This window comes from Mesoplodon bidens (genome assembly GCF_964165515.1).
Source record: "Mesoplodon bidens genome assembly, chromosome: 9".
Lineage (NCBI taxonomy): Eukaryota > Metazoa > Chordata > Mammalia > Artiodactyla > Ziphiidae > Mesoplodon > Mesoplodon bidens.
This window is the reverse complement of record NC_138166.1, coordinates 50808962-50835668: the sequence shown is the minus strand read 5'-3', so window position 1 is coordinate 50835668 and position 26707 is coordinate 50808962. Positions and strand designations below refer to the sequence as shown.

At 36.8% G+C, this 26707-nt stretch overlaps 1 protein-coding gene across 4 annotated transcripts in view; it reads left to right on the top strand.

Moving 5' to 3' along the window:
• ANKIB1 (ankyrin repeat and IBR domain containing 1) overlaps positions 1-26707 on the top strand; it is a 157521-nt gene that overhangs the window by 38840 nt on the left and 91974 nt on the right. For 3 of the 4 annotated variants that reach the window (XM_081243408.1, XM_081243409.1, XM_081243407.1), the window contains exon 2: positions 17484-17562. The exons of the other annotated variant lie outside the window; for it this stretch is intronic. The gene's annotated coding sequence lies outside the window, so the exon portion shown is untranslated. The remainder of the gene's footprint in view (positions 1-17483; positions 17563-26707) is intronic. 4 annotated transcript variants of the gene reach the window in all.

Here is a 26707-nt window from a genome sequence, read left to right as displayed (position 1 = left end):
TTTTATCTGATATGAGTATAGCTTCTCCGGCTTTCTTTTGATTTCCATTTGCATGGAATATCTTTTTCCATCCCCTCACTTTCAGTCTGAATGTGTCCCTAGGTCTGAAGTGGGTCTCTTGTAGACAACATATAAATGGGTCTTGTTTTTGTGTCCATTCAGCAAGCCTGTGTCTTTTGGTTGGAGCATTTAATCCATTCACGTTTAAGGTAATTATCGATATGTATGTTCCTATGACCATTTTCTTAATTGTTTTGGGTTTGTTTTTGTAGGTCCTTTTCTTCTCTTGTGTTTCCCACTTAGAGAAGTTCTTTTAGCATTTGTTGTAGAGCTGGTTTGGTGGTGCTGAATTCTCTTAGCCTTTGCTTGTCTGTAAAGCTTTTGATTGCTCCATCGAATCTGAATGTGATCCTTGCCAGGTAGAGTATTTTTGTTGTAGGTTCTTCCCTTTCATCACTTTAAGTGTATCATGCCACTCCCTTCTGGCTTGTAGAATTTCTGCTGAGAAATCAGCTGTTAACCCTATGGGAGTTTCCTTGTATGTTATTTTTCGTTTTTCCATTTGTGCATTCAGTAATTTTTCTTTGTCTTTAATTTTTGTCAATTTGATTACGATGTGTCTCAGTGTGTTTTTCCTTGGGTTTATCCTGTATGGGACTCGCTGTGCTTCCTGGACTTGGGTGGCTATTTCCTTTCCCATGTTAGAGAAGTTTTTGATTATAATCTCTTCAAATATTTTCTCGGGTCCTTTCTCTCTCTCTTCTCCTTCTCGGACCCCTATAATGCGAATGTTGTTGTGTTTAATGTTGTCCCAGAGGTCTCTTAGGCTGTCTTCACTTCTTTTTATTCTTTTTTCTTTATTCTGTTCCGCAGCAGTGGATTCCACCATTGTGTCTTCCAGGTCACTTATTCGTTCTTCTGCCTCAGTTACTCTGCTATTGATTCCTTCTAGTGTAGTTTTCATTTCAGTGATTCTATTGTTCATCTCTGTTTATTGTTCTTCAGTTCTTCTAGGTCTTTGTTAAACATTTCTTGCATCTTCTTGGTTTTTACCTCCATTGTTTTTCCGAGGTCCTGGATCATCTCACTATCATTATTCTGAATTCTTTTTCTGGAAGGTTGCCTATCTCCACATTATTTAGTTGTTTTTCTGGGGTTTTATCTTGTTCCTTCATCTGGTACATAGCTCTCTGCCTTTTTATCTTGTCTATCTTTCTGTGAATGTGGTTTTTGTTCTACAGGCTGCAGGATTGTAGCTCTTCTTGCTTCTGTTCTCTGCCCTCTGGTGGATGAGGCTATCTAAGAGGCTTGATGGGAGGACTGGTGGTGGGTAGTGCAGACTGTTGCTCTGGTGGGCAGAGCTCAGTAAAACTTTAATCTGCTTGACTGCTGATGTGTGGGGCTGGGTTCCCTCCCTGTTGGTTGTTTGGCCTGAGGCAACCCAACACTGGAGCCTACCTGGGCTCTTTTGTGGGGCTAATGACAGACTCTGGGAGGGTTCTCTCCAAGGAGTACTTCCCAGAACTTCTGCTGTCAGTGTCCTTGTCCCCTCGGTGAGCCGCAGCCCCCCTTCCCCCCCCGCTCCTCTGCAGGAGACCCTCCAACACTAGCAGGTAGGTCTGGTTCAGTATCCTCTGGGGTCACTGCTCCTTCCCCTGGGTCCCGATGCATACGCTACTTTGTGTGTGCCCTGCAAGATTGGAGTCTCTGTTTCCCCCAGTCCTGTCGAAGTCCTGCCATCAATTCCCACTAGGCTTCAAAGTCTGATCCTGTGGAGTTCCTCCTCCTGTTGCCAGACCCCCAGGTTGGGAAGCCTGACATGGGGCTCTGAACCTTCACTCCAGTGGGTGGACTTCTGTGTAATAAGTGTTTTCCAGTCTGTGAGTCTCCCACCCAACAGTTATGGGATTTGATTTTACTGTGATTGCGCCCCTCCCACCATCTCATTGTGGCTTCTCCTTTTTCTTTGGGTGTGGGGTATCTTTTTTTTGGTGAATTCCAGTGTCTTCCTGTCGATGATTGTCCAGCAGCTAGTTGTGAATCTGGTGTTCTCTCAAGAGGGAGTGAGAGCATGTACTTCTACTCTGCCATCTTGGTTCCTCCTTAAAAAAAAAATTATTTTTTGTTTAGTTACATGCCAGTTTCAGATTTGCTCCAAGTCTTCCTTCTGGGACCCAAGCTGAAGGAGAAGCCGCTGCCTGGATCTTGTGGCAAAAAAGAGCAGTGGTAGAACCACATGATGGGTCTTAAAGCTTTGGTTCAGAAATGTCATGCTTTATTTTTACTCATATTTCATTGGCCAAAGGAAGTCAAATGGCCAACACTGGTATAAATGGGCAGGGAAATATAGTCCTCCTGTAGGGAGAGAAGTGAATAAGTGGGGACAGTATTGCAGTCTATCACTGTATCCTTTTGCTATTTGGTTCATAGCATTTTGTAAAAGTTCTTAATGCATTCTGGATACTGAACTCGTGAGTTTAGCTTTTACACTTAGGTCTGGCATCCATTTTTACATGTAGTCTGAGGTAGGGGTCAAGGTTTAGTTTTTTCCATATGGATATCCATTATCCATGGTGTCATTTGATGAAAGGACTTAACTTTCCCCCATTGAATTGTCCTGGCACCTTAATGCTGTTGAAGTGTGAGTCTATTTCTGAGGACTTTATTCTGTTCCATTAATCTATTTGATAAACCTTATGCTTAGTATCATACCATCTTGAAATCAGGTAATGAAATTGTCTGACCATCCCCTTTTTCAAGATTGCTAAGGATATTCTATGGTTTTTGCAGCTCTATATTTAGCCTTCCAATTTATGAACATAGTTTATCTACCCCTTTCTTCCTTCCTCCCTCTCTCCCTCTCTCTCTCTCTCATTCTTTCTTTCTTTCTTTTTTTTTTTTTTTTTTTGTGGTACGTGGGCCTCTCACTGTTGTGGCCTTTTCCACTGCGGAGCACAGGCTCCGGACGCGCAGGCCCAGCAGCCATGGCTCACGGGCCCAGCCGCTCCGCGGCATGTGGGATCCTCCCGGACTGGGGCACGAACCCGTGTCCCCTGCATCGGCAGGCGGACTCTCAACCACTGCGCCACCAGGGAAGCCCTCTTTCTTTCTCCCTCTCTTTCTCTCCCTCTCTGCCTTCCTCCCTCCCTCCATTCCTTTCTTCCACTTTTTTTTTTTTTTTTTTTGCGGTACGCAGGCCTCTCACTGTTGTGGCCTCTCCTGTTGCGGAGCACAGGCTCCGGACGCATAGGCTCAGCGGCCATGGCTCACGGGCCTAGCCGCTCCGCGGCACATGGGATCTTACCGGACCGGGGCATGAACCCGTGTCCCATGCATCGGCAGGCAGACTCTCAACCACTGCGCCACCAGGGAAGCCCCTCTTTCTTCCACTTTTATTGAGATATAATTGACATACAACACTGTATAAGTTTAAGATGTACAGCGTACTGATTTGATTTACATACATCATAAAGTGGTTATCACAGTAAGTTTAGTGAACATCCATCATCTCATGTAGACACAGAATTAAAGAAATAGGAAACGTTTTTTTTCCTGTGATGAGAACTCTTAGAATTTTCTCTTAACTTTCATCTATGACATACAGCAGTGTTGATTATATTTATCATGTTGTACATTACATCCCTAGTTCTTATCTTATAGCTGGAAGTTTGTACCTTTTGACTGCCTTCATCCACTCTTCCCCTCTCCCCCACCCCCATAATCACAAATCTAATCTCTTTTTCTATGACTTTGTTTGTTTTAGAAGAATGATTGACTTACAACACTGTGCTAGTTCCTGTTACACAACATAGTGATTTGAAATTTATATACCTTTCAAACTGATCACCATGATAAGTCTAATTATGATATGTCATCCTTCAAAGATATTTCATAGTTATTGACTGTATTCCTCACACTGTACATTTCATATCAATGATTCATTTATTTAGCAACTGGAAGTTGGTACCTCTTAATCTTCCTCATCTATTTTTTTTCTCCCTTTGTCCATTTATTTAGATCTTCTTTAATCCCAACAATATTTGTTTCAGCATAGAAGTCTTACACATCTTCTGTTAAATTTATTGGTAAGTATATTTTTGACACTAACTGTAAATAGAATTTATTTTTTATAATAATTTATATATAATTATAAATTATTAACTTATAATTATGTAATATATAATGTAAATCTTGAATCCTGTGTATTATTACTTTCAAACACCACACCCATAATTAGATCTAGTTTTATTTTTATTTTTTATTGAAGTATAGTTGATTTACAATTTCAGGTATACAATAAAATGATTTGGTATTTTTATGGATTATAATCTATTTAAGGTTATTATAAAATATTGATTATATTCCCTGTACTGTACATTACACCCTTGCATCTTATTTATTTATACCTAATAGTTTGCACCTCTTAATCCCCTTTCTCTATCTTGCTGTTCCACCCTCTGGTAACCACTAGTTTGTTCTCTGTATTCATGAGTGTGTTTCTGGTTTGTTATATACATTTGTTTGTTTTAATTTTTAGATTCCACGTATAAGTGAAAACATACAGTATTTGTCTTTCTCTGGCTTACTTCACTGAGCATAATACCCTCCAAGTCTATCCACATTGTTGCAAATGGCAAAATTTCATTCTTTTTTATGACTAATATTCCATTATATATTCATTACCACATCTTCTTTATCCATTCATTTGTTGATGGACACTTTGGTTGCTTCCATATCTTGGCTATTGTAAATAATGCTGCTATGATATTGAAGTGTATATATCTTTTGAAATTAGTGTTTTCATTTTCTTTGGATATATATCCAAGAATAGAATTGTTGGATCATATGGTAGTTCTATATTTAGTCTTTTGAAGAACTTCCATACTGTTTTCCATAGTGGCTGTACCAGTTTACATTCCCACCAGCAGTGAACTAAGGGTCCCTTTCTCCACATCCTCACCAGCATTTATTATTTGTTGTCTTTTTGATGATAACCATTCTGACATGTGTGAGATGATATCTCATTGTAGTTTTGATTTGCATTTCCCTGATGATTAGTGACATTGAGAATCTTTTCATGTGCCTGTTGGCCATCTGTCTGTCTTCTTTGGAAAAATGTCTTTTGAGGTCTTCTGCCCATTCTTTAATTGGGTTGTTGCTTTTTTAATATTGAGTTATATTAGCTATTTGAATATTTTGGACATTAACCCCTTATCAGACATATCATTTGCAAATACATTCTCCTATTCAGTAGGTAGTCTTTTCATTTTGTTGATGGTTTCCCTTGCTGTGCAGAAGTTTTAAAGTTTTAATTAGGTCCCATTTGTTTATTTTTGCTTTTGTTTCTCTTGCCTGAGAAGACAGATCCAAAAAGATATGGCTAAGATTTATGTCAAAGAGTGTACTGCCTATTCTCTTTTAAGTTTCTTCTAGGTTATAGTTACAGGTCTTTAATCCATTTTGAGTTATTTTGTATATGGTGTGATAAAATGTTCTAATTTCATTCTTTTAGCTGTCCAGTTTTCCCAACACTACTTATTGAAGAGATTGTCTTTTCCCTGTTGTATATTCTTGCTTCCTTTGTTGTAGATTAATTGACAGTAAGTGCATGAGTTTCTTTCTGGGCTCTCTATTCTTTTCCATTGATCTATGTCTGATTTTATGCCACTACCATACTGTTTTGATTACTGTAGCTTTGTAGCATATTCGGAAGTTCAGGAGTGTGATACCTTCAGCTTTGTTCTTTTTTCTCAAGATTACTTCAACTATTTGGGGTCTTTCATGATTCTTTACAAATTTCAGGAATATTCTTGTTCTGTGAAAATTGTCATGGGTGCTTTGATAAGGATTGCTTTGAATCTGTTGATTGCTTTCGGTTTATGGACATTTAAGCAATATTAGTCCTTCCAGTCCATGAGTGTGGAATATCTTTCCATTTATTTGTATCATCTTCAGTTTCCTTTATCAATGTCTTAACAGTTTTCAGAGGTGTAGGGCTTTCATGTGTTTGATGAGTTTATCTCTAGGTATTTCATTCTTTTTGATGCAATTGTAACTGGGATTTTTTTCTTGCTTTCTCTTTCACCATTGAGTATGAGTTAGCTGTGGGTTTGTCATAAATGGCCTTTACTATGTTGAGATATATTCCCTGTATACCAACTTTGTTGAGGGTTTTTATCATGAATTGGTGTTGAATTTTGTCAAGTGCTTTTTCTGCATCTGTTGAGATGATCATATGATTTTTATTCTTTGTTTTGTTAATGTGGTGTACCTTATTGTTTGATTTGCAGGTACTGAACCATCCTTGTGTCCCTGGAATAAATCCCACTTGACCATGGTTTATGATCCTTTTTATATATTGTTAAATTTGGTTTGCTAATATTTTGTTTAGGATTTTTGTGCCTGTATACATCAAGGATACTGAAGTAATTTTCTTTTTCATAGTGTCTTTGCCTGGTTTTGGTATCTGGGTAGTGGTGGCCTCATAGAATGGATTTGGGAGTGTGATCTCTTTAGTTTTTTGGAATAACTTGAGAAAGATAAGTATTAGCTCTTCTTTACCTGTTCGGTAGAATTCCCCTGTGAAGGTGTCCAGTCCTGGACTTTTGTTTTTTGGGAGTTTTTTATTACTGATTCAGTTTTAATACTAGTAATCAGTCTATTCATATCATCTATTTCTTTATGATTCAATTTTGGAAGATAGTATGTTTCTAGGAATGTATCCATTTCTTCTACGTTGTCGAATTTGTTGGCATATAACTGTTCATAGTATTCTCTTATGATTGTTTATATTTCTGTGACATTGGTTGTAATTTCTCCTCTTTCACTTCTTATTTTGTTTTTTGGGTTCTTTCTCTACTTTTCTTAATGAGCCTGGCTAAAGGCTTATCAATTTTGTTTATGTTTTCAAAAAAAACCAGCTCCTGGTTTCATTGATCTTTTCTTTTTTTTGGGGTGTGGGTGGGTCCTCTCTTTTATTTATTTCCTCTCTGATCTTTATTGTTTCCTGACTTCTGCTGACTTTCAGCTTTGTTTGTTCTTTTTCTAATGCCTTTAAATGGTAGTTTAGGTTGTTTATTCGAGATTTTTCTTGTTTCTTGAGGTACCTGTATTGCTATAAACTTCCCTCTTAGAACTGCTTTTGATACATCCCATAAATTTTGGAAAGTTGTGTTTTAATTTTCATTTGTCTCAAGGTGTTTTCTCATTTTCTTTTTGATTTCTTCATTCACCCATTGGTTTTGTGGAAGCATGTTGTTTAGTCTCTAGGTATTTTTGTTTTTCCCATTTTTCTTCCTGTAATTGAATTCTAGTTGAGGTGAGAAAAGATGCTTGATGTAATTTCTGTCCTTTTAAATTTGTTGTGACTTGTTTTGTGGCCTAGCATGTGACCTATCCTGGAGAACATTCCATGTAAACTTGAAAAGAATATGTATCCTGCTGTTTTGGGTTGGAATGTTCTGTAGATAGCTTTTAACTACAACTGCTCTAATATGTCAGTTAATGCCACTGTTTCCTTACTGATTTTCTGTCTGCATAATCTGTCCATTGATGGTAAGTGGGGTGTTAAAATCCTACTATTACTGGATTCTTGTCAATTTCTCCCTTTAGGTCCATTATTATTAGATCTATTTTTAAATACTTATTTTAATGCCAAAAAGAATAGAGGAAGAATTCCAAGTACAGTTAGCATGGTTCTATCATTCATAATTAACAGTGTAGTATATATTTCCTTAGTCTTTTTTCTATGGATGCATATTTTTTATTTCACTGTAATGATAGTATATGTAACCTTATTTATTTATTGTAAAAGCATTTTTCCACATAAAGTTGTAAAAATGATTTTAATGGTTGTATTCTAGCATTCTGTTGAGTGGATTTACCATAATTTACTTAATTGGAACCTAAACAGAGAAACATTTGTTCATAGTTTTTTCAGTATTTAAAATTTGAAAGTAATTGAAGTACTTGTTTGTTTTAGTATTAGAATAATTTTCTTCCATATATTTCAAAATGTACTAGAAGTATGCTGTCCCCTTAAATTGAAAATTTAAAAATACTCTTTTTACTTGACTAGTTTATAAGAGATACTGAAAAAACTTTTTAGAACTTAAAACTCTTTATGATTTTACTTTGTAGTGTAACTCATTTATTGCATTATAGATATTTCTAATGGTTTTTCTTTTTTTGAGGGGACTGTAATTCTATTGTTTCTTGAGTTATGAACACTTAGTTTATAAATTTTCATGCATTGTAATAGCCATCTTTACATATGGTCCAGAAAGGAAGTGAACCCGTTCAAAATTATTTCTAAAATTAGTTTGTGAGTTCCATACAAGGAACTGAAAATGAAATTTTCTTGAAAGAATTCATTTTATGTTTGTGGAATAGAATAACAATGATGCTTTCATTTATCTCACTTGTGTATAGAGAATGATGGAGTTAAGTAAAGCTCCAAGCATTGTTACCCACTGGGTTTCTCTCTCACTTCACTATTTAAGTAAGATGGTGACATCAGAGGTTAATCAGTCACTCATCCTTGTCCCTGTTGATGATCTTCAAATAGCTTATTGTGAATAAAAAGACTGTGACATCAGAAGAAAATTGGCAGCTTCCCTTCTTTTGTTCTTTCCACTTCTCTTAATATGATTCTCTGTAATAGGTGGTGCTAATAACTTTCCAGTACCCAGAGATTAGATGTTTATCTGTAAATGTAACAAAGCTTAAAACTCCTAAAATTGGAATTTGATTACGTTTTTGACATGCACACACAGTTTCAGAAATTAGAAAGACCATACAATCTCATACTTATGACTTATACTGAACATAGTAAATGAAAAAACTATAATATTATTAAAAGAATCCTTTATGTGCTAGTATAATTCTAATACTAGTGATGTATATTTATAACATACTGTTTAAAGTCATAGATTTTATGTATTCATGTATTTTTCAGTGTTATAATTTCTAATTTTTTTTCACATCTTTTTGACAGAATCATCCTTTATAATTTTTAAAATTTTTTCAAAAGGTTTCTTAAATTAATAACGTAAATAGTAAGAATCATCATGAAGTTTTGTTTTAAGCTCATCTTTTAATAGGAAAACCTTGAGAGAACATTAGTTTGTATAAAAATAATTTATTTCCTCTTAGTGTTGAATTTCCAGTGGGTAGAACACAATGAATTAAAATTAGAATCTTGACAGTGGGGAATCAGCCTTTTTAACAATATTGAGTAATATCATAAGCATATTTGCCATTGTTTATAAGTGTGGAAATTTTTGTTTAAAATGTACTAAGATTTTTCAAGTGAGGTTAAAACATCCCTTCATTATGGAAACTATATCACACAAACATACCAGAAGTGAATGTGGGTTTGGATTGATTGTTCCATGAGTTCCCTATAAATTTTAGAAATCTCATTTAATATTATTCAGATTCCTTAACTTAGTGGTCATAAAAGGCTAACACAGATTTATCCTATTTAAAATTTTAGTGTGTGCTTGGCATATATTTCCTTGTCTTTTCTGTTTGCTGTGTTTTAATTCACGTGTATTGGTTTAGCTTAAGTGACTTTCATTTCCAGGACTATTCAGAAATGAATTACAAGGAGGTAATGATAAGATACTACTTGGAAGTTGTCTCACAGCTTAGGTTAGGACAGTCATTCATAACTTATCTGGTGGTTAGATTTCTCCCTCTTTCCACTGTCCTAAAGTTATGAACCAATAATTAAAGATAAAAAGGCTTCTGGGGGGAAGACACACACATACACAAGGGAAAGTACACAGATTTATAAAATGCCTTCTGTATTAGCTACTGTGCTAAATACTTCACTTACAGTTTTATTTTTCACAATAATTCATGTTCATTGTATTGTCAAGGAAGCAAATGCTAAGAGATTAACATAAAGATTAAGATTCAAGTCTCTTTTTTTAAAGAATTTTTTAAAGTGCTTTTTAGGTTCACAGCAAAATTGAAAGAAAGATACAGAGACTTCCTATCTCTCCCCTATGCCCACACATGCGTGGCCTCCTCTGTTATCAGTATTACTCACTAGAATGGTACATTTGTTGAGTTGGTGAACCTACATCAGCATGACAAATCACTCAAAGTCCATAGTTGACCTTTGGATTCACTCTTGGTGTATTACATTCTGTAGGTTTGGACAAATGTATAATGATATATATCCATTATTATACAGAGTACTTCCAATACCCAAAAAATTCGCTGTGCTCCCTCTATTCATCCTTCCCCTGCCCCCTAACACTGTTAATCATCTTTTTAAACCTGTGGATAGTTTTATCTTTCCCAGAATGTCATGTAGTTAGAATCTTGTAGTGTGTAGCCTTTTCAGGTTGGCTTCTCTTACTTAGTAATATGCAATTAGGGTTCCTCTATGTGTTTTCATGGCTTTTGATAGCTCATTTCTTTATAGTGCTGAATACTATTCCATTGTCTGGATGTACCACAGTAAATTTATTCATTTATCTACTGAAGGGCATCTTATTTGCTCCCAAGTTTTGGCAGTTATAAATAAAGCTTCTATAAGTATCGGTGTGTAGGTTTTTGTGTGGATGTAAGTTTTCAACACCTTTGGGTAGATACCAAGGAGTGTGATTACTGGATTATGGTAAGAATATATTTAGATTTGTAAGAAACCACCACACTATCTTCCAAAGTGATGGTACCATTTTGCATTCCCACCAGTAATGAATGCGAGTTCTTCTTGTTCTGTACCCTTGTCAGCCTTTGATGTTGTCAGTGTTCCAGATTTTGGCCATTCTAATAGGTATGTATCTCATTCTAATTTGTATTCCCTCATGACATATGTTGTGGAATATAAATGTACTCATCTGCCACCTGTATATCTTCTTTGGTGAGGTGGCTGTTAAGATCTTTAGCCCATTTTTAAAATCAGATTGTTTTTATTGTTGAGTTTTAAGAGTTCTTTGTGTATTTAGGATAACAATTCACCATATGTGTCTTCTGCAGATATTTTCTCCCAGTCTGGCTTGTCTTCTCGTTTTCTTGATGTTGTCTTTCACAGAGCAGAAGGTTTTAATTTTAATGAACTCCTGCTTATCCATTATTTCTTTCATGGCTCATGCCTTCGATGTTGCATCTAAAAAGTCATTGCTATCCCCAACGTCATCTAGGTTTTATCCTGTTATCTTCTGGAAGTTTTATGTTTTTGAGTTTAAATTTAGCTCTGTGATCCATTTTGAGTTAATTAAATTTAGCTCTGTGATCCATTTTGAGTTATTTTTGTGAAGGGTGCAAGGTTCTAGATTTGTGGGGGGTTTTCTTTTTCTTTTATTATGTATTTTACTTATTATTTATTTAGCTAGCTGCTCTGGGTCTTAGTCATGGCACGTAGGATCTTTGTTGCTGAATGCAGAATCTTCATTGTGGCATGCAGGGTCTTTTAGTTGTGGTATGCAGGATCTAGTTCCCCAACCAAGGATCGAACCCAGGCCCCCTTCATTGGGAGCATGGAGCCTTAACCACTGGCCCACGAGGGAAGTCCCCATGGGGTTTTTTTTTGCATGTGGATGTCTAGATATTCCAGCACCATATGTTGAAGAGACTGTTTTTGCTCCATTGTATTGCCTTTGCTCCTTGTCAAAGATCATTTAACTTATTTATGTGGGTCTGTTTCTGGGCTTTCTCTTCTGTTTTGTTGACCTACTTGTCTATTCTTTCACCAGTACCACACTGTCTTGATTATTCTAGCTTTACAGGAAGTCTTCAAGTCGGGTAACATTAATCTTTCAACTTTGTTCTTCTGCTTCAGTATGTGTTGACTATTTTGGGTCTATTTTCTCTCCAGAGAAGCTGTAGAATCAGTTTGTCAATATTCACAAAATAACTTGCTGGAATTTTGATTGGGATTATATTGAGTCTGTAGATCAATTTGGGAATAATTGACATCTTGACAATACTGAGCCTTCCTATCCATGAATAGGGAGTATCTCACTATTTTAAAGTTCTCCTTTGATTTCATTCATTAGAGTTTTGTAGTTTTTTTAATATAGATCTCGCATATATTTTGTTAGGTTTATACCTAAGCGTTTCATTTTTTTAGATGGTTATGTAAATAGTATTGTGTTTTTACTTACAATTTCACTTGTATTGCTGAACAATGAAGTATCACTGTTCAGTTTTTGTCCATTCTTTTGGACTTTCTGCATAGATGATCATGTCATCTACGAACAAAGGCAGTTTTACTTTTTCCTTCCCAATCTGTATACCATTTGTTTCCTTTTGTCGCCTTATTGCATTGTCTATAACCTCCAGTGTGATATTGAAAAGGAGTAGTGAGAGGGTCATCCTTGCCTTGTATCTGTTCTTAGTGGGAAAGTTTGGGTTTCTCACCTTTAAGTTTGATGTTACCTCTTTATCAAGTTGAGATAGTTCTCCTCTATTCCTTCTTTATCTAGAGTTTTCAAAATCATGAATGGGTGTTGGATTTTGTCGAATGCGTTTTCTGCATCTATTGGTATGATCATGTGAGTTTTTTTTTTTTTAGTCTGTTGATGTCAACTTTTCTTAATTTAATTTTTATTTGATATTGGGGTATAATTGATTTACAATGTTGTGATAGTTTCAGGTGTACAGCAAAGTGGTTCAGTTATACATATATCCATTCTTTTTCAGATTCCTTTCCCATATAGGTTATTACAGAATACTGAGTAGGGTTCCCTGTGCTATACAGTAGGTGCTTGTTTATTATCTATTTTATATATAGTATTGTGTATCTGTTAATCCCAAACTCCTAGTTTATCTCCCCCCCAACTTTTCCCCTTTGGTAAACGTAAGTTTGTTTTCAAAGTCTGTGAGTCTGTTTCTGTTTTGTAAATAAGTTCATTTGTATCATTTGTTTAGATTCCACATATAAGTGATATCATAGATACTTTCTCTGCCTGACTTACTTCACTTGGTATGATAATCTCTAGGTCCATCCATGTTGCTGCAAATGGTATTATTTCATTCTTCTTAATGGCTGAGTAATATTCCATTGTATATGTGTACCACATCTTCTTTATCCATTTCTGTCAATGGACATTTAGGTTGCTTCCATGTCTTGGCTATTGTAAATAGTGCTGCAATAAACATTGAGGCACATGTATATTTTTGAACAGTGTTTTCTCTGGATATATGCTCAGAAGTGGGATTGCTGGATCATATGGTAGTTCTGTTTTTAGTCTTTTAAGGAACCTCCATACTGTTCTCTACAGTGACTGTACCAGTTTACATTCCCACCACCAGTGTAAGATGTCTCCCTTTTCTGCACACCCTCTTCAACATTCATTGTAGACTTTTTTAAAATTTAATTTTATTTTTTTATACAGCAGGTTCTTATTAGTCATCCATTTTATACACATTGGTGTATACATGTCAATCCCAATCTCCCAATTCATCACACTGCCACCACCACCACCCTCCACTTTCCCCCCTTGGTGTCCATACGTTTGTTCTCTACATCTGTGTCTCAATTTCTGCCCTGCAAACTGATTCATCTGTACCATTTTTCTAGGTTCCACATATATGCCTTAATATACGATATTTGTTTTTCTCTTTCTGACTTACTTCACTCTGTATGACAGTCTCTAGATGTATCTACGTCTCTACAAGTGACCCAATTTCGTTCCTTTTTATGGCTGAGTAATACTTCATTGTATATATGTACCACTTCTTTATCCATTCGTCTGTTGATGGGCATTTAAGGTTGCTTCCCTGACCTGGCTATTGTAAATAGTGCTGCAATGAACATTGGGGTGCATGTGTCTTTTTGAATTATGGTTTTCTCTGGGTATATGCCCAGTAGTGGGATTGCTGGATCATATGGTAATTCTAAGGAACCTCCATACTGTTCACCATAGTGGCTGTATCTATTTACATTCCCACCAACAGTGCAAGAGGGTTCCCTTTTCTCCACACCCTTTCAAGCATTTGTTGTTTGTAGATTTTCTAATGATGCCCATTCTAACTGGTGTGAGGTGATACCTCATTGTGGTTTTGATTTGCATTTCTCAAATACTTAGTTGAGCAGCTTTTCATGTGCTTCTTGGCCATCTGTATGTCTTCTTTGGAGAAATGTCTATTTAGGTCTTCTGCCCATTTTTGGATTGGGTTTTTTTTTTTTAATATTGAGCTGCATGAGCTGTTTATGTATTTTGGAGGTTAATCCTTTGTCCATTGATTCATTTGCAAATATTTTCTCCCATTTTGAGGGTTGTCTTTTCATCTTGTTTATGGTTTCCTTTGCTGTGCAAAAGCTTTTAAATTTCATTAGGTCCCATTTGTTTATTTTTGTTTTTATTTCCATTACTCTAGAAGGCAGATCAAAAAAGATCTTGCTGTGATTTACATCTAAGAGTGTTCTTCCTATGTTTTCCTCTAAGAGTTTTATAGTGTCCAGTCTTACATTTAGGTCTCTGTAATCCATTTTGAGTTCATTTTTGTGTATGATGTTAGGGAGTATTCTAATTTCATTCTTTTACATGTAGCTGTCCAGTTTTCCCAGCACCACTTATTGAAGAGACTATCTTTTCTCCATTGTATTTTCTGGTGGCATCTTTAGGATTCTCTATGTATAGTATCATGTCATCTGCAAACAGTGACAGCTTTACTTCTTTTCCAATTTCATTTCCTTTTATTTCTTTTTCTTCTCTCACTGCTGTGGCTAAAACTTCCAAAACTATGTTGAATAATAGTCATAAGAGTGGGCAACATTGTCTTGTTCCTGATCTTAGTGGAAATAGTTTCAGTTTTCACCATTGAGAACGATGTGTTTTCTCCATTGTATATTCTCATCTCCTTTGTCATAGATTAATTGACTGTAGGTGTGTGGGTTTATTTCTGGGCTTTCTGTCCTGTTCCATTGATCTATTTTTCTGTTTTTGTGCCAGTACCATACTGTTTTGATCACTGCACCTTAGTGTTATAGTCCATAGTTAGGGAGCCTGATTCCTCCAGCTCTGTTTTTCTTTCTGAGGATTGCTTTGGCTATTTGGGGTCTTTTGTGTTTCCATACACGTATAAAATTTTTTTCTTCTAGTTCTGTGAAAAATGCCACTGGTAGTTTAATAGAGATTGCATTGAATCTGTAGATTACCTTGGGTATTATAGTCATTTTGACAGTATTGATTCTTCCAATCCAAGAACATCATATGTCTTTTCATCTGTTTGTATATCTTCGATTTCTTTCATCAGCAGCTTATAGTTTTCAGAGTAGACGTCTTCTGTCTCTGTATGTATGTTTATTCCTAGGTATTTTATTCTTTTTGATGCAATGGTAAGTGGGATTTTTTCCTTAATTTCTCTTTCTGTTCTTTCATTGTTAGTGTACAGAAATGCAAGAGGTTTCTTTGTATTAATTTTGCATCCTGCAACTTTACCAGATTCATTGATAAGCTCTAGTAGTTTTCTGGTAGCCTCTTTAGAATTTTCTATGTATAGTATCATGTCTTCTGCAAACAGTGACAGTTTTACTTCTTCTTTTCCAATTTGCATTCCTTTTATTTCTTTCTCTTCTCTGATTGCCATGGCTAGGACTTCCAAAATTATGTTGAATAAAAGTGGCAAGAGTGGGCATCCTTGTCTTGTTCCTGATCTTAGAGGAAATGCTTTCAGCTTTTCATCATTGAGTATGATGTTAGCTGTGGGTTTGTCATATATATTGCCTTTTTTTATTTTGAGGTAGGTTCCCTCTGTGCCCACTTTCTGGAGAGTTTTTTTAATTATAAATGAGTGTTGAATTTTGTCAAAAGCTTTTTCTGCATCTATTGAGGTGATCACATGGTTCTTATTTTTCAATTGTTAATGTGGTGTATTACATTGATTTATTTGTGGACATTGAAAAAGCCGTACATCCCTGAGATATATCCCACTGGATCATGGTGTATGATCCTTTTAATGTATTGTTGGATTTGGTTTGCTAGTATTTTGTTGCAGATTATTGCATCTATGTTCATCAGCGATAATGACCTGTATTTTCTTTTTTTGTGATATCTTTGTCTGGTTTTGGTATCAGGGTGATGGTGGCCTCATAGAATGAGTTTGGGAGTGTTCCTTTCTCAGCAATTTTTTGGAAGAGTTTGAGAAGGATATGTGTTAGCTCTTCTCTAAATGTTTGATAGAATTCGCCTGTGAAGCCATCTGGTCCTGGACTTTTTTTTGTTGGAAGTTTTTAAACCAGTTTCAATTTCAGTACTTGTGATTGGTCTGTTCATATTTTCTATTTCTTCCTGGTTCAGTCTTGGAAGATTGTACCTTTCTAAGAATTTGTCCATTTCCCTCTAGGTTGTCCATTTTATTGGCATATAGTTGACTTGTAGTAGTCTCTTATGTTCCTTTGTATTTCTGTGGTGTCCGTTGTAACTTCTTTTTCATTTCTAATTTTATTAATTTGAGCCCTCCCCCTTTTAAAAAAATTAATTTTAATTTATTTTACTTTATTTATTTTTTAAAAAATTTTGGCCCCATCGCACAGCATGTGGAATCTTACTTCCCTGACCTGGGATCGAACCCGAGCCCCATGGAGTGGAAGCACAGAATCTTAACCACTGGACCGCCAGGGAAGTCCCTCTCCCTTTTTTCTTGATGAGTCTGGCTAAAGATTTATCAATTTTGTTTATCTTCTTTAAGAACCAGCTTTTAGTTTCATTGATCTTTTCTTTTTGATATAGTAGTCTGTATATGTACAAGATTGTTTTAAGTTGCTGGTCTCTTAATTGCCAGTATATTTCCAATATCCTGCCTTTGTATAGCCCTCATGATCGCATTGCTGGTTTGGATATCCTATTTGTGTGTGGGTTTCCTACCTTTACTCTATGTTTGCCTGTACCCATGAACTTTCCCATGTGTCTCTTTCTTGTTTTTAGTTTTGTGACCTTTTCTGCCTGGAGCAGCAGTCCCCAACCTTTTTGGCACCAGGGACCAGTTTTGTGGAAGACAGTTTTTCGACGGATGGGGGAGGGGAGATGGTTCAGGCGGTAATGTGGGCGATGGGGGGCGTGGTTCAGGCGGTAACGCAAGCAGTGTTTCAAGTGGTAATGTGAGTGATGGGGAGTGGCAGATGAAGCTTCGCTTGCTCGCCCACCCCTCATCACCTGCTGTGTGGCCTGGTTCCTAACAGGCCACCGACTGGTACCAGTCCATGGCCAGGGGGTTGGGGAACCCTGTCCTAGGAAGTTCCTTTAGCATTTGTTGTAAAGCTGGTTTGGTGGTGCCAGCTTTTGCTTGTCTGTAAAGCTTTTGCTTTCTCTGTCAAATCTGAATGAGAACCTTGTTGGGTAGAGTAATCTTGGTTGTAGGTTTTTCCCTTTTATCACTTTAAATATATCGTACCACTCCATGCCTGCCTGCAGAGGTTCTGCTGAAAAATCAGCTGATAACCATATGGAGATTTCTTTGTAAGTTATTTGTTGCTTTTCCCTTGTTGCTTTTAATATTTTCTCTTTGTCTTTAATTTTTAGCAACTTGATTAATATGTGTCTCTGCATGGTCCTCCTTGGGTTTATCCTGTATGGGACTCTCTGCGCTTCCTGGACTTGAGTAAGTGTCCATTCCCATGTTAGGAATGTTTTCGGCTGTTATCTCTTTAAATATTTCTTAGGCCCTTTCTCTGTCTCTTCTCCTTTTGGGACCTATATAGTGCGAATGTTGGTGCTTTTAATGTTGTCCCACAGGTCCCTTAGACCATCCTCATTTGTTGTTGATCTTTTTTCTTTATTCTGCTCCACATCAGTGATTTCCACCAATATGTCTTCCAGCTCACTTGTTCATTCTTCTGCCTCATTTATTCTATTGATTCCTTCTAGTGTTTTTTATTTCAGTTACTGTATTGTTCGACTCTATTTAGTTGTTCTTTATAACTCTTTGTTAAACATTTCTTGTATTTTCTCAGTCTGTGCCTCCATTCTTTTTCCTAGATCTTGGATCATCTTTACTGTCATTCCTCTGAGTTTACTTTCAGGTAGATTGCCTATCTTCACTTCACTTAGTACTTCTGGGGTTTTATATTGTTCCTTGGTCTGGAACATATTTCTCTGCCATCTCATTTTGTCTAACGTTATGTATTTGTGGTCTCCGTTCCACAGGCTGCAGGATTGTAGTTCCTCTTGCTTCTGGCATCTACCCTCTCTTGGGTGAGGTTGGTTCAGAGGCTTGTGCAGCCCTCCTTGTGGGAGTGACTTGTGCCTGCCCCCTGGCGGTTGGAGATGGGTCCTGTCCCTCTGGTGGGCAGGGCTGTGTCGAGGTGTGCGTTTAGAGGCAGCTGTGGACTCAGGATGACTTTAGGCAGCCTATGTGCTGATGGGTGGGGCTCTGTTTCCACCATGTTGGTTGTTTGGCCTGAGGTGTCCCACCACTGGAGCCTGCAGGCTGTTGGGTGGGGCTGGGTCTTGGTGCCAAAATGCCGACCTCCAGTAGAGCTCACAGCAATATATATTCCCTTGGGCCTCTGCCACAAGTGTCCTTGTTCCCCCAGTGAGCTACAGCCGACTCCCCACCTCCCCAGGAGACCCTCCAAGACACACAGGTAGGCCTGGCCCAGGCTTCTATGGAGTCACTGCTTTGCCCTGGGTCCCAGTGCATGTGAATCCTTGTGTAAGCCCTCCAAGAGTAGAGTCTTGATGTTTCCCCCAGTCCTGTGGAGCTCCTGCACTCAAGTCCTGCTGGCCGTCAAAGCCAAATGCTCTGGGGCTCCTCCTTCTGATACCAGACCCCTGGGCTGGGGAGCCTGACATAGATTCTACTGTAGGAGAACCCCTGTGATACAGTTATTTTCGGGTTTATGGGTCACGATTTGATTATATTGTGAAAATGCCCCTCCTACCATCTCGTTGTGGCTTCTTCTTTGTGTTTGGAAGTAGAATATCTTTTTAGGTAGGTTCCAGCCTTTTTTTTTCTGATGCTTCAGCAATTAGTTGTGATTTTGGTGTTTTCATGAGATGAGGTGAGCTCAAGTCCTACTCCGCCATCTTGTTTCCACCTCCTAATTATTATCTTTTAAAAGAATATTTGTATACAAATTTCTAACCTTTTTTAAGTGGTGTGTCTTTTTTATCTTTATTTTTCAATTGAATGTAGAGTTGATTTAAGTTTAGGGGAGCCTCAGTTTGAGGCATAAGTAATTTCATCTTTTTCTCAACTGCATCGACTTTAAGACTTTGACTTCCTAATACCAAGATAAAACGCTTCCAATTTAACATTTTTACTTATTATTTATGAAGTAAGGACAATATAGTATTCAAAAATTATGAAGGCAGACACTGCTGAATAACCAGATATGCCAAAGTTGCTGAAATTAAGCTCTTTGCTGACACCACCATAGCATTAAAGGCTGAAATGTTAATTTTCAGTTCTGTATGAAATTCTGAATTCAAAGTATGAAAAGCAGTTGTAAAGGGATTAAAGTATAACACATAACATTTTGAGTAGTTGTAAAGACCAGTGTATGAAAGCTGAATATTGCCTAAGAAAAATTTTAGCTATTTGAAAATTTTACTAGTGGAGAGTTCTGAGTTTTGTGATCATTGCAGATAATTATGTTTTAATAGGAAATAGAAGACTAAGAGTGATGTTTCATACGGTGGTTGCATCCCATGTTTGGAGAGTTTTCCACTTGTGGACCTCATGCTAGCTATTTTCAGTGTTCCTCTGCTAGTTTGTCAGAAAGAGGCAGTCAGTTGCTGCCCTTTGCAGCTATTTTCATTTCTTTCTTTACTAACTGAAGCATCCTTTTCCACACAGTGAAAGCTATATAGATATAAAATGTATCCAACAGCAGCCAGAATTTGTTGGATTATCTCTTTCCTTGGTTGCCCAGAAACCTCAGGCAGCCAAACTGCCACAATGAGTTTTCTAGTATTGTCATGATAATATTTTTGTGTTTGTGTAGCCATTTTATTTTTGAATACTGCCATATTAAGGTATTGTAAAAACAGCAAAGTGAATTTTATTTCTGGAATGCATATTACAGGGAAGTTCCTTTCTTTGTTAAAACACTTTTCTTAGCTCAGATCATTTTTGTAGTATTCTCTAATACTCATAAATTTTCCTGTAGAATATGGGTGTTCATGAACTTCTTGCAGGAAGCCACCAAGATTAAAGCCACACTTGACTTCAATTTAATATACAATTAGGCAAGCTAATCCCCAAATCTCTTAACCATACTTCATTTTTAGCAGCATTTTGGACTAAGACCTCTTGCTCCTTGCCTTAGATAGGGGTGTGTGTGTGAGTGTGTGTGTGTGTGTGTGTGTGTGTTTTTTCCATATACCTCCAGTGTGAGATTCTGTCTCCTGTTCCGGCTTTGTACTCAATTCTATGTCCCTTTCACTTAATATTTATAAGGGCAATTACATTGAAGAGACCTTTGTTAATAATGGTAGTGACCTAGAAAAATAGTGAAAGTGGAATTAACTTTGGTTCAGAAGACTGTTGAAAAAATATATAGTTTTTAACTTGCCAGAGGTCAGACACCTAATAAATGATGAAGTCTAGACTACCAGTTATATATTTTCCTGGTGTAGAACATGGAGTTGGTGACATTTTTCTTAAGGTTTCACTGTCTTTTGAAAAGAATGAGTATTGAGTTCTTTAAAGGCAGCAACTAACTCTTTTCCAATGGCGTGCAGATCCTGATAGGAAAAGGGAGATAAAATTTATTGAGTACCTGCTATGCACTGTATTACATACTTTACCTAGATAATCATGACAATTCTACAAGGTAGGTGGCCTTAGCCCTTTTTTACAGATGAAAAAATTGAGGTACAGAGAGGTTAAATGATTTGTGTTAGCACTAAGAAGTAGTAGATGTGGGATTCCAACCCAGATTGTTCTACTACACTGTGTTCCTTCCACCAAATCAGGGGTTGGCAAACTACATCCCATCGGCTAAATCCTAGGTCTTATTTTTGTAAACAAAATTTATTAGAACACAACCACACCCATTCTACTGTTACATGTTGCCTGTAGCTTTCAAGCTGCAACAGCACAGTTGAGTAGTTATGACAGAGATCATATGACTCATTGAAGCCAAATGATTCACAAAGTAAATATTTTAATATTTCCTATCTGGCCTTTTACAGAAAAAGTTTGCTGACACCTGCACTAAACCATACATTGTTTAGAGGTGCTGTGAACTGAGTGTACATTCAGTAATATAAATTTCAGTCCTACTGAAGCATTAGACTTCAACAAGAGGAATAAAATAGATTTCCCAAAATATAATGATGAAGGCAAACAACAAGCCATGAATGTTCAAAATCTTTTAGTATTAAATTTGGAAAGATAGGCTGGGATGATTTAAATGTAGTTGTTTCTGTTTCTATGATTCTATGCATTATAATTAATGAAAAATCAATACTTGTATAACATTTCAGTTTTCTTGTTACAATAAGTTTAAATTGTTTTTCTTATTCTTTTATTTTTTGTGGATATAAGCTAACACTTCAATAGTATATGTGACATTTAAACTATACCTCCAATTGTGTTAATTAATGTTTGCACTCAAAGAGAGGTTTTTGTTTATGATAAACTATAATACGGCTTCAATTTTTTAAATCTTTTATAGTAATAGGGTTAAGATCAAGGGGCATATGTTAGGGGGGCAGAGGTGCATAGAGACCAGCTGCTACAGTAAGTAACTTTACAGGTAGATGTAAGATTCCTCAATAGACTCTCACCAGTTTGACATCATATTTCTAAAGGCTATCTTTAATACCAATTAAACAAAGAGTGGGAGCCAATTATTTTGTTGAGATCAACCTTCAGTCCATAATAATGACTTTAAAAGTAATTTACTTTTGTGGAAAATGATAAATTACATTAGGAGTTGGTTATTTATTTCTGAAGAACTTCATCTTCTATAAAAGATTCCTGGGAGTAATTTATTAATTTAAGTGCACTTGAGTTTTTGATGTAGATTATTAACCTATGAATGGACAGGTTGAGAGACAAAGATTTAAAGTAAAAAATTATAGATCCCTTCGCAATTAAAAGTTATTCAGGAAATTAGGGAAAGTTTTCTGGAGTCTGTTGACAAGCTACATTTTTCTTACTTTTTCATTAAATACTTATCAAGTGCTGTGCTTTGCTAGTCAAAGATGTTGAAACTTTGCTTAGATTTTAGAAGCCCAGAATAATGAATTATTTTTGCCTCTTTGATAGTCCATCATTTGCTTCATAAAGCTCTATACATAGATTTATCTTGGAGTTGGAAGGGTTTGATTCAAACAGAGGGAACAGTCACTTCAGGCTATGCTAGCTGTGGCTATGAAAAAGTGAAAGGACACATCTGGCAAATTCTAGGCAAGACTTGTGAGAATAAATCTGAGAGGGAATGGAGCTGTGAATGTTTTAATGCCTTTCCTGGCACCTTTCAGGACTATTACACTCATATTTTAAAAGTGAAACAGACTTGAAAGTAACTGAGAACCACAAAAAAGTTGATAGATGCCATTATGCTTTTCAACACGTGACAGTCATATTTAATGCACATTTAGAGTTTTATTGATTTTTTAAGTATCTTATTATTATAAGTAACCACCCCAAGATATTATTGCCTTCTTAGATGTTTCTTTTTTCACATCTTGGGTAGAAATTATTTTCTTACAGAACATTTCACTAAAGGATTAGTATAAATCAAGGAAAGCGTGTTATTAATCTAATCCAATACTCTAACAGTGTTCATAATTTGAGCTACATTCTATCAGGGATGAAAGATAAGACCAAAACAAGTGAAAGTATCCAAATCCTTAGGAAAGACCCTTTAGAACCCACATGATATCCTTTATATTTGGTTGGTTAAAATATATTAATATAATAAACTAGAGTTCTCATTAAGAATAATAAACCCCTAAAATGCTTAAGGCAGTGCAACAAAAGTACAGATGATTTCACTGAGAATAAACACAAGGCTCCTAGATTCTATGAAAAACAAAAGTAAAAAATAGGGCTTCCCTGGTGGCGCAGTGGTTGGGAGTCCGCCTGCCGATGCAGGGGACACGGGTTCGTGCCCCGGTCCGGGAGGATCCCGCGTGCCGCGGAGCGGCTGGGCCCGTGAGCCATGGCCGCTGAGCCTGCGCGTCGGGAGCCTGTGCTCCGCAACGGGAGAGGCCACAGCAGTGAGAGGCCCGCCTACCGCAAAAAAAAAAAAAAAAAGTAAAAAATAAAATCTAGGCTGTTGCTAAGAAAATCCCCACAGTGGTTGTAGTATATTGTGATAAGCATAGAGTGTAGAAGGGATTTCCTCCTCATTGTTATTCGAGATGATAAAGGAGTAGTAGTTTAGGTAAAAGATTCAGCAGCCCTCTGAAAAATTAAATAAAAATTTTATAATTATGTAGTATGATCTAATTTATATATATAAATATTGTGTACATATGTATACAAACACATATTTACATACATTATAAATAGGATGAGTACTTATCAAATGCTACCAGTGGTTAGTAAATAGACTATGAGTTCTTTGTCCTTTTTCTTTATCCATATTGTCCATTTCTTTATCCATATAGATATGAACCAGAAAATGTGCTGCTGTCTTAAGTAGGTAGTTAACGCCTATCTCTAAAATAGGCTTAGCAGATGTCTTACCTTGCCTGCTCACCTTCATCTCCATACTCTGATGTGACCATTTAGCTAGAGGGATCCAGCAGCTTTTTAAACAGTGGTGTATGCACATTGAAATCACCCAAAGAGCTTAAATACCAGTGCTTGTGACCACCCCCTAGGAGATTCTTATTTCATTGGTCTGGGTTATACCCTGGACAATGGGATTCTTTGAAGTTTTCCGGGTTATTAAATGTACAGCCAAGGTTGAGAGCTTTCGTTTTATAGGAAACTTCAAAAACAACTCATCTGTTTTTTGCTCCTTTAATTTGTATTCTGTGGCTACCCTGTGCAACACTTGTGTTGAACAAATACATATTATTTTCAACTTTTTTTTAAAAGCTATGTTTTAATGTCTAGGCTGCCAGCGAGTTAATTGGGTAACGTGATAGACTTTTGTATTCTGCCTCTAAGTGTTCCTGCCTCTAGTCTATCTTCTACAGTGTCACAATAGCTAATTTTCTAAAGCATATAACTGCTCTGCATAAAAGGCTTTAATTATCTGTTCTTTACAACTTAAAGTATACATTTCTTAGTCTGGCCCCAACCTATCTTCAGTTTTATCTCCTGTTAGTACAGCCCTAGAGACCCTAAACTCCACCATACTCACCAATTGAATATGTCTTTTATTTCATACCTGCCTTTGCATAAGCTTTTCCATTGTCATTAATTTTGATAATGGTCCAAGAGTAGATTCAGAAACATTTACTGACATGGAACAAAACTAGCATTTATTAAGCACATTAGCCAAGGGCTGTGGTAGCTACTTAAATAAAGTTTCTTAATAATCCTTATTGTCGTCCTTAAGAAATGTTTGTTTTCTTTTGCTGTACACATAGGAACCTGAGGCTTTTGGAGGGTAATTAAAATTACACAGCTATGGGCTTCCCTGGTGGCGCAGTGGTTGAGAGTCCGCCTGCCGATGCAGGGGACACGGGTTCGTGCCCCGGTCCAGGAAGATCCCACATGCCTGTGCCCGTGAGCCATGGCCACTGAGCCTGCGCGTCTGGAGCCTGTGCTCCACAACAGTGAGAGGCCCGCGTACCACAAAAAAAAAAAAAAAAAAAAAAAAAAAAAAAAAAAAAATTACACAGCTAGTGTAGGTAAATACGAGATTTCAAACTCCAAGTTCAATGATTGTTTCCATGTCCTTCTTCCCCCACCGACCTCACATTGCTTCAGTTAGTAAATGCCCATATGATCTTTATCATAACCTCTTTCCAAACATAGTATGCATAAACATTTCATGTTTTCAACCTTGTTTTGAATTACTTACAGTAGAAGGAAATAAGTTTAATAGTATTGTGGTAGAATAATCACTGTTTCCGTAGTTCTCTGTATAATTAGTTATAATCACTTCTATTCGTTTGCTGAGAGTTTTGTAGTCCTACTATATATTTACATTTTAAAAATCTATTCTCTGAGACTCTTATAAGTAAGTACTGAGCAGTTTCACTTTTACTTTACTGTAATTTAACATATTCTGGAGTTCCTTTTTTTTTTAATTTTTAAATTTAATTTTATTTATTTTTTTATACAGCAGGTTCTTATTAGTCATCAATTTTATACACATCAGTGTATACATGTCAGTCCCAATCACCCAATTCATCACACCACCACCACCCCCCCCCGCTGCTTTCCCTGCTTGGTGTCCATACGTTTGTTCTCTATATCTGTGTCTCAATTTCTGCCCTACAAACCAGTTCATCTGTACCATTTTTCTAGGTTCCACATATATGTGTTAATATACGATATATTTTTTTTCTTTCTGACTTACTTCACTCTATAAGACAGTCTCTAAATCTGTCCACGTCTCAACAAATGACCTGATTCCATTCCCTTTTATGGCTGAGTAATATTCCATTATATATATGTACCGCATCTTTTTTTTTTTTTTTTTTTTGAAGAACATGGGCCTCTCACTGTTGTGGCCTCTCCCGTTGCGGAGCACAGGCTCTGGATGCGCAGGCTCAGCATCCATGGCTCACGGGCCTAGCCGCTCCGTGGCATGTGTGACCTTCCCGGACCGGGGCACGAACCCGTGTCCCCTGCATTGGCAGGCGGACTCTCAACCACTGCGCCACCAGAGAAACCCTATGTATCACATCTTTACCCATTCATCTTTCGATGGGCATTTAGGTTGCTTCCATGACCTGGCTATTGTAAATAGTGCTGCAGTGAACATTGGGGTGCATGTGTCTTTTTGAATTATGGTTTTCTCTGGGTATATGCCCAGTAGTGGGATTGCTGGATCATACGGTAATTCTATTTTTAGTGTTTTAAGGAACCTCCATACTGTTCTCCATAGTGGCTGTATCTATTTACATTCCCACCAACAGTGCAAGAGGGTTCCCTTTTCTCCACACCCTTTCAAGCATTTGTTGTTTGTAGATTTTCTAATGATGCCCATTCTAACTGGTGTGAGGTGATACCTCATTGTAGTTTTGATTTACATTTCTCAAATAATTAGTGACGTTGAGCAGCTTTTCATGTGCTTCTTGGCCATCTATATGTCCTCTGGAGAAATGTCTATTTAGGTCTTCTGCCCATTTTTGGATTGGGTTGCTTGTTCTTTTAATATTGAGCTGCATGAGCTGTTTATATATTTTAGAGATTAATCCTTTGTCCATTGATTCGTTTGCAAATATTTTCTCCCATTCTGAGGGTTGTCTTTTTGTCTTGTTTATAGTTTCCTTTGCTGTGCAAAAGCTTTGAAGTTTCATTAGGTCCCATTTGTTTATTTTTGTTTTTATTTCCATTACTCTAGGAGGTGAATCAAAAAATATCTTGCTGTGATTTACGTCAAAGAGTGTTCTTCCTATGTTTTCCTCTAAGAGTTTTATAGTGTCTGGTCTTACATTTAGGTCTCTAATCCATTTTGAGTTTATTTTTGTGTATGGTGTTAGGGAGTGTTCTAATTTCATTCTTTTATATGTAGCTGTCCACTTTTCCCAGCACCACTTATGGAAGAGATTGTCTTTTCTCCATTGTATATCCTTGCCTCCTTTGTCATAGATTAGTTGACTATAGGTGCGTGGGTTTATCTCTGGGCTTTCTATCTTGTTCCATTGATCTATTTTTC